Raw genomic sequence first — 9,522 nt, 5'->3', positions numbered from 1 at the left:
ATTTCCTTGACCCCCGCAATTGACTGTGATCTAAAAGTTCGAATATGTGATCGACGGCTAGGAGTGAGTGCGGGACTTCAACCACGATCAAGAAAATTCATACTCTCCTACTCCTGTAGTTGCTGATCACTGTCGATCTAACAGATCTATCGATCTGATGATCCAGATCTATTCCTCTGCCATTCTTCTTCCGCCATTAATATCCGTCGATCTAAACAATCCGACGGCTCATGTGCACGTTTACTTCCTTCCTTCGTGCCTTTACTTTCTTCGCCTTTACGTGGTTTCTCAAAGTTCTCTGTGGTTTCGGGTTCCTCCAGGGTTTCTAGTCTTTGATTTTTCTGCAACACAACTCCCTCTTGATTTAACTCCGCGTACTCTTAAACACTGTCACTCCTGAACTTCACATTGATCCTTCAATCGGATTCAACGATCCGACATGATCCTTCATCTTCACTTCTTCTCTGTGTTCTGCTCGAACTCCACTTGCATACATATACTATGCAAAAACTTCTAATTCACACGCAATTCATAACTCCATTAATCAATGCACACCACACAATTCAGAATCGAATTCTCTGTATATATATATAAACAAGTGATTACATAATGAGACTCTCTGTCTCTTTGGCTTGATTTTCTAATCAGTGGCCTTTGTTTTCCTACCTGCCCATAGGCTTACAATCAAACCTCTAACTCACAACTTTTAACTAGCTAACCAGCTAACTATCTAACTTGACTAACTCTTTTTATCCCTTTTAGGCTTACATTTATACAAAAGGAGTCTATAGCCCATTTTTGGTTCAGTTCTTTAATAATTTCAAATAAAACCTAAAAATCCTCTCAATCCTATAAATCATGAACTAATTCCTAATTCAATATCTACAATTAATTTCCAAAGCTATCAATTCCTATGAACTCTCAACTATCATGATTCTCTCATGTTCCCCTTCATTCGAGAACATTTACAATATGTCTCACAATATTTAATTAATTATTGTTTTCATTAAAATCACTCAAAACCTAAGTAATTACATTAATTCAACACTTAGGAAACCAACTTCCTTAACACAAGACCCCCCTATGTCTACTAAAATACAATGATTCTTTTTGAGTTGAATGCTCCTGCATCAGGCACCCTTTCAGAAGTAGGAAACAACTATATATAGGCCAACATGTTCATCTTTTGGGCAGTGTTTGTGGATCTTTTGTAGCAAGTACAGATCTACATGAAAAGAAGGATTTCATATGCTTTTCTCCGCGCTTCTCTATGAAACTCAAATAACCCTTTCCTGTTTTCAGGCTCTCTATGGTAATTTATGAGGAGAAATTCAAGCTCTCTATGATGTTCTCTATGAAGAAATTTAGACTTTCTATGGTGTGGACCTGTGATGAACTCCGAGCCTTTCTATGGTGCATCTTTGTGACAATATGTAAGCTCCTATGGTAATCTATGAATGATTTTATGGACATACCTATGGACAAAATTATGAAGGCAAATGCTGTTAAGTGGAGGGATGACTTGGCAGTGGAAGAAGCTAGTTAATGAAGCATATGCATTTGACTTGGATTTCTCCAGATTCTATAATGAAATGATTGATGGTTTTCCCCAATGGTGGGTTTTTTCCTTGACTTGGAGCTTAGTTTCTTGTGTCTCTTGTTCCTTGTGTCCAAAAATCTATAATGTCATGTATCTATTGATAATTGCTTAATGAAGAAGATTAACAAACTAATAAGAAGAATCAAAATAATGGTCACAAGTAATTATCATGTTAAAGAATTCACATTTTCACTGGAATTCTAACATGGAATCAAAGCTAGGGAAAGGACTAGAGCATTGTGGAGGAAGCCCTAATAAAATGCTAATGATTGAAGAAGACTTGGAAAGCACTAATGGCATCTCAAGGTCACGTCATAATCCACTTAACAATATTCAAAAGTTCATGCATCATCTGTGGAAGTTTGGTGGTGTTCTGAAGGAAAATAGTCAAAAGTTCTGAAGTAATATGGTCCGAATTATGAAGCAGAAGAAGTATAGTCCAAAAGGTTGCTCACACTTCTATAGTATGACCTAAATGTATGTCTATGGCTCGTGTGGCTCATCAAATCTTTGATTGGGATTCGTTTTCACATTCTTGTGGTTCATTCTATACAATTATGTGATTTGATCTATATTCTTTACGGTTCACATTTCAATGGTTCGTTACATTACAAAGAGGAGATTCACATCTGCTATCCTTGTAATGGAAAAGCATACAATGACTCGATCTTCTAATATACAATGTGACACTGAAGCTCACCTGTGGTGGCATCACTATACATATTGGATAAGACTCGTGCTTGAAACAAAGTTCTAGACCTGTGATAGCTCACTATAGATATTAGATCGTATTATCACATTATGGCTTGTACAATGGATACTGTTTGTGGCTTTAGCTTTGATTGATGGCAAGTACATACGCTGACAAAGAAGTATGCCTAATCAGAAAGAAATATGGTACCAAGCTTGAAGGAATATGTAGTCACCTTCAAAGAAGATATTGACAAAAGTTGCAATACCTTTGAAGGCAACCCTTGACCTGAACATTTTTGAAGAAATCATTGTAGCAAATTTATTGAGATCACTGAGGACTAAGGTAAGAAGTCCTTGAGGTATAGATAGAAATGTTAATCTCATGCAAGAAAGGAGTCTTTCAAGAAGAAGCTTCCACCTTCTTACAAAAGATAAGTATTAAGTTGATATATCTAGCTTTATCTTTATTGTCCTTTCTCTTGTATTTTCCTTGGATAGACTAAACTTGAAGGCATGGGGATTATGGCTAGATTCAAAGGGTGTTAAATTTAGTTAACAATGGTATGTTCTATGCTTAGCACAATTACTTCAATGTTCCTTTAACAACCCAATGACAATTTCCAATTTAGTTTTCCAATAGCAATCACATTAACCATAAATCACATTGACAGTAACTGTAGATAAAACATAAAATAAAATGCATAGGACAAGTCAAGACAAGAGGACACTAGATTTGGCGGATGCCAGGGAAAAACCCCAAAGTGGGGAAAAGCCTTTGATCCATTATTCTTATTATTATATGAAATGTTCAATAGAGAGAGAGAGAGTACAAAAAGTCAAAGTTGTCTTGCCAAATCAAAGTCAAAACAACCCTGTCGATTTTGTAGTCAACTGCAGTCAAACTCAGCCCTAATAAAAAAGTCAAATATGGTCAACACAATAGTCAAACTTGTCTCCTTGAGCTTGGTCAACCTTAGTCAAACTCGACCTTCGTTGTTGGTCAAAATCAACCCAAAATAATGCTTCAAAGTCTAGTCAAATTTGGTCAAAAGAGAGAGTTTGCTGTAATTTTCTATGGTCAAAGTTGTAGTCAACCCTGAAGTCAACGCTGGTTAAAGTGCTAATATTTTCTCGATTTCTGTGCCCAAAAACTTGGCCTTCCAAGATCAAACTTCTGACATAAAAATCGCAGTCAAACTTGGTCAATGCACTCTTGGACAACGCTGGTCAAACCTACAACAAAACTCTGAAATTTTAGCCTGCAATTTGTCCTCCTTGCCACGCAGTGTATTTCATGAAGCCGCTAGTGAAGCCAGATGTTGGCTAGTGTTCCGGCACGTACCGGTTCCACTCTTCGCATGTGTGAGAGAAAATAACTGCCCAATAGCTATATGACCCAATCAGATGAAGAGAGAGAAGAATGTGTGAGTGATGATGATGCCAAATGAGGTGAGAGGTCACTTGTATTTATACAAGTTGTTGAAGGTGAAGTGGCATGTCTCTTGGCCTCATGAGCCTACATGATGATGTGGCCAACTTGAACAATTTGCACGTGTGGGCATAAATTCAAAAACACATTTTTGCTTGTCCAAATTTGATGATCTTTAGGTCGATTTTGGTCCTCTCAAAAAGAGGAATTTAGTGCAATCATCATCTCCATCAAATGAGTTGTCTAAAGTGGAATTTGGCCCTGGTTGTCAATTTTAACACTCCCTCTCAACTGGGGAGAATTCCACTTGCCAATCCATCCATCATCATCGATCATCATGCCGTCCTGTCACCATGAACCATCTCTGTATCTCATCTCATCTCATTTCTGCTGAACACTAATATGAATGATGAAGAAGAATCGATCGAGAGTGAGTCACAAGGCCTTACCCAAGTCAGTGCAGAGGTAGAACCTCAATCAGACTTGATCCCAGATCAAGTTGTTGAACACCATGCATCCTAGACATAGGGAGTACGACAGTACACGATGTGTCCATCTATAGTGCTATGGTCCCTATCTACTTTTCCCAACTCATTAGCCATATGAGAGGTACTTACCATGAGTCCTGGACTACATGAATAGGATGTATGATGGGGCATCAACAGGAGAAGGTGAACCACTGATTCTGATCATATGCAATAAGAGAAGGTGAACCACTCATCCTATGCATATGTAAATCGTAGGGGAAGGTGAACCACTCACCCTACACACATGTTAAACATCATGGGGCATCACAGGGGAAGGTGAAACACCCACCCTGTACACAGCGCACCAATAGGGGAAGGTGAACCACTCACCCTATGGTCGCTCATAGCTCCAAGAAATACCCCAAGTTCCCAAGAGCTTCGAGAGCTCAATGCCCAAGTCAAGCAAGACCCTCATGGTAGGGTCTTTCCAACGACTCCAAGTCTCTCTTAGAAGGCTAAGAATTTGACCTTCCCCAAGGGCTTCGTGAGGATGTCAACAACCCGTTCATTGGTCCTAATGTGCTGGAGCTTTATTTCTCCCCATTGTACCATATCTCAGATAAAGTGGTACTTGATATCAATGTGTTTGGAGCGGTCGTGGAACACAAGATTCTCTGAAAGGCAAATCCTACTTTGGTTGTCACAATAGATCACGGTGGTATCCAACACGTGCTCAAATAGCGCATTGAATAGCTTCCTCAACCAAACAACTTCACAATAGGTCATAATAGCTGCAATGTGTTCAACCTCGAAGGTGCTTAAAGCAACCGATTTCTGCTTCCTGCTCATCCACAAAATTGAAGCAAGACCCCAATGAGAAGCAACATCCTGACGTGCTCTTTCGATCACCACAATACCAGCCCAATTAACATCTTTATATCCATGTAGCCTCAAATTATTGACAGTGTATCTCAACCCATAGTTGATTGTGCCAGAGAGATATCTAAAGAGATTCTTAGCAATAATCTAATATATGTGATGAGGCCCAACCATAAATTGACTCAACGTATTCACAACGAAGCATATGTCCGGACGAGAGTTTACCAAGAACATAAAGGCCCACACAAATTATCGATACTCTAAAGGGTTTGCCAATTCGGGCCCAACAACACTTCCACATAGCTTCTTGAAGTTGAGTTCCATCAGAGTAGAAATAAACTTGCAATCGACCATCCGACATCTTTCTAGCAGCTTCACAATGTATTTTCCTTGAGAAAGGAAAATATCACCTAGATTTTGCCAGACTTCCAGGCCTAGGAAGTAGTGCATCATTCCTAGGTCCATCTCGAACTTGGAAGTTAACTCCCTCTTGCATTGATAAATGAGAGGGTTTTCACCTGTCAGAGAGAGATCATCTACATAAAGGACCAAAATGAGAGGCATGTCCTTTTCAACCTTGAAGTATAGATTATGATTAACATCGCTCCTCGTAAATCTCAACTTCATAAAATGGTTATCAATCCTCTCATACCAAGCCCTAGGGGCTTGCTTCAACCCATAGAGGGATTTCTTCAACCTACATACATGTGTCCTTCGATCTTGTACTTCGAACCCAAAGGTTGTTCCAAGTAGACTTCCTCCTTAAGCGAGCCATGCAAGAAAGTAGTCTTAACGTCCATTTCATGTAGCCTCTATCCTTGAGAGGCAATGAGAGTAATAGATCAGATAGTGGTATATCGGGAATCGTTGCAAATATCTCGACATAGTCCACTCATTTTTGAGAAAAGCCTTGAGCAATGAACCTGGCCTTATATTTTTCAGCACTCCCATCTGCGCCATGTTTTATTTTGTTAGCCATTTTGAGGTGACTATGAACTTGTCCTTCAGTTTAGGCACCACATCCCAGACACCATTTTTCATGTTAGATTCATATTCCTCATTCATCGCATCCTTCAAGACTTGGTGCTTTACGACTTCTTTGAACGAACATGGCCCAGATTGAACAATAGTACTCATAACAACTAAGTACCGTTGATACCTATTCGACTTCTTACTTTCATGGAATGTCCCTCTTGGAGCAATATGTCTTTCAACATCTTCAAGAGTTTAGAAAAGAGCCTTTCGGATTAATCACATTGTAAGGATTGGGTCGACGTTTCAAACCAACTAATGTGGTTCATCCTCATCCTTGGGTTGACCTTGTCCTGAGGATGAACCACATTAGTTGGTTCGAAATGTCGACCCAATCCTTACAATGTGATTAATCCGAAAAACTCTTTTCTAAATTATGGATCACAAAAGTATTAGATCTAACATCTTCAAAAGTCTCTTTGAGCCACAAAGATATTTTCCTAGAGGTAGAGGGATCACTGGGAGGTGGATCAATGGGATCCATTGAGCCTTCAACATCAGGCATGGGCTCATTTGTAGGAGGTTCATCTTGTTTTTCCGCAACATCATCATTGTCCTTCTTAAGGATGGGGAGATCTTTGGCTTTCCCAGGGAGAGTGTCTTCATTGAAGGTGACATCATGGGTTACTTCCACACCTCTTTGACCAAGGACATAGATTCTATATGCCTTTGAATTTTCACTATAGCCCACAAATATACCTTTCTTCCCAGATGATTCCAACTTGTTTCTTTTCTATTTAGGCACATGAAAATAGATGGGACAACCAAATAATCTAAAATGAGAAACATCAAGTTTCTTACCAGTGAAAACTTACTCAGGTGTCTTGAAATCCAATGCTTAATGCAAACTCTTATTTTGAACATACACGACAGTGTTGGCAACTTCTTCCCATAAGAACTTTGGTAGACCTTGGTCATGGAAATGACACGAGTGGCTTCCATGATTGTTCGATTCTTCCTTTCAGCGACTCCATTTTTCTCAGGAGTGTATGGAACGGTTGTCTCCCTCTTAATGCCAACCTCTTTACAAAATTCAATGAATTCATTTGATTCATATTCGGTTCCATTGTTGGTGCTCAATATTTTGATCTTCTTCCATGTTTGATTTTCCACCAAGGCTTTAAAAGAACGAAACCATTTGAACACTTCATCCTTCTTCATCAAGAAATAGATCTATGTTTTGCGAGAGAAGTCATCCACAAAAATTGCATAGTATAAGTATCCTCCCAATGATGTTATGAGAAACATACCAGATAGGCCAGAATGGACCAATTAAAGAACATCGGTAGTTTGGCTTTCACTAGAAGGGAATGGTCCCCTTGTAAGTTTCCTAGTTGTACAACCATGACAAAGTCCTTCATGATTAATGTTGAACTTGGGCATACTTGTGACCATTTTCCTTACCCCAGGTAAGGCTTTGTAGCGAAGGTGGGCAAATATCCGATGCCATAATTCAGATTGAAGAGAAGTATCGCTAGCCAAGGCTCCCAAAGGACTTCCTCCAACTTGATAGAGACCATCAACCCTAAATCCAAGTGTGAATGCATCTTTAGGGTTTCTTTGCCAAATACTTACCTTTCCATCAATGAATGCTACCTTGAAACCTTTATCTTCCATCGCAGAAATATACACCAGGTTGTTATTCAAATCAGGCACATACAACACTTATTGTAGATTAATGGTTTGACCTTGATTCAAGTGAAGAGTGACAATAGCTATCCATTTCACGAGATAGGTGGCATTATCTCCAAGTATGATTTCCAAATTAGTCTTCTTTTTAATCAAATTTGAGAGGGCCTCCTTGTACCCAGTGAAGTGCCTTGAGGCTCCACTATCAATCAACCAATGATCCAAAGTATCCAGAGGAGAGGTGGTAGATAGAGAGGAAATAAGATAAAACTCTTTTTGTTTTTCTACAACATTACTTTCCTCATACCTGGAATTTCTCATCCTTTTGGGAGGTCGATCATTTCCATATCGAGCAGCGGGAGCATTCCTCTTTCCTTTATTGTTGAACTTGTTGTTCCTTTAATTGCCATTGCCTTTGAAATTGTTGTTGTTGTTGTTGTCATCTTTTGGAGAATTCTTCTTGTGAGGACACTCTCTCACATAGTTGTCGAACCTGTTACACTTGTAGCACCTTCCTTTTCTTCCTTGTTTGAAATCTTGATTGAATCCTTGACCCTATCTCCTTGGACCAACATTATTTTTCCTCTTAGCATGAGCAGAGAAAGCAGTAGGTTCATTTCCATTTGAAGGCTTGTCTCTCTCCATCATCCTCGTCTCCTCTTGAGTGCATCTAGCCAATAATTCATCGAAACTAGGAATCCTGTCATTGTTGAGAATGGTGGTGTTAAACACATCCCATGTTCTTGAAAGACCTCCAAGTGCAATGAGAGTAAGCTCCCTGTCAGCAATAACTTCTCCAATAGATAGGAGGTCATTCTTGATTTGTGTTATTCTCATAAAGTAGGATTGAATAGACTCCCCTTTATCCATCTTGATGTGCTTCAACATATTCTTGAGAAATAGGATTTTATTTGCATTGTTTACTTTGAACATCCCAACCAGCTTATCATACATCTCCTTAGATGTTCCCAAATCAGAAATATAGGAAGCCAAATAATTTTGAATGGAGTTTATGATAATTCTCTTAGCTTTGACCTCACCTTTCTTATACTTCAACTTTGCAACATCCAGTGCATTTGAAAGAGGCTCTACTGCTCTTCCCTGCACATAGTCCATGGCATCACACTCTTCCAAAGTCATCTTCCATGCATGACAGTCGGATTTGTCCTTGAGCTTATCCTTAGATTTGAAGTAAAATGTAGTAGCCATTGAGGCTAGTCCAATAATCTTGTCTAATAGATCTCCCTTAGTGATTGCTTTTCTCTCTCTTGCTTGGTATTTGTCTTCACTTGTGCTCTTATTCCATGTTAAATTTAGTTAACAATGCATGTTCTATTCTTAGTACAATTACTTCAATGTCCCTTTAACAATCCAATGACAATTTCAAATTTAGTTTTCTAATAAAAATCACATTGACAGTAACTGTAGATAGAACATAAAATAAAATGCAGAAGAAAAGCCAAGACAAGAGAACCCCAGATTTGCAGATGCCAAGGAAAAGCTGTAACACCCTCTCACATTTACCCAAGTTAATTGGTCTGTTGGGGTAAACATGTGACGAGAGGATACTATGATGTGATTCAACTCCCAATGTACAATTAAGGAAGTGGAACCAAAGAAACAAAACCATTTTGACCTTCCACATGCTACAAAACCTTCAGGAGCCAACCAACCCTTCCATGTGACCAACCCGTGAGGCAACTTGACATTTCACTAATCTGGACCCCCAACCACTCCCATACCAAGCCATGCATGTGACTAATGCCTTCCATTCACTCCCACATCAAGCGCTG

The sequence above is a fragment of the Pinus tabuliformis genome, chromosome J (assembly GCF_031772625.1).
Source record: "Pinus tabuliformis cultivar Carrire ecotype Pingquan chromosome J, CPIR1, whole genome shotgun sequence".
In the NCBI taxonomy this organism is placed as follows: domain Eukaryota; kingdom Viridiplantae; phylum Streptophyta; class Pinopsida; order Pinales; family Pinaceae; genus Pinus; species Pinus tabuliformis.
This window is presented reverse-complemented; position numbering follows the sequence as displayed.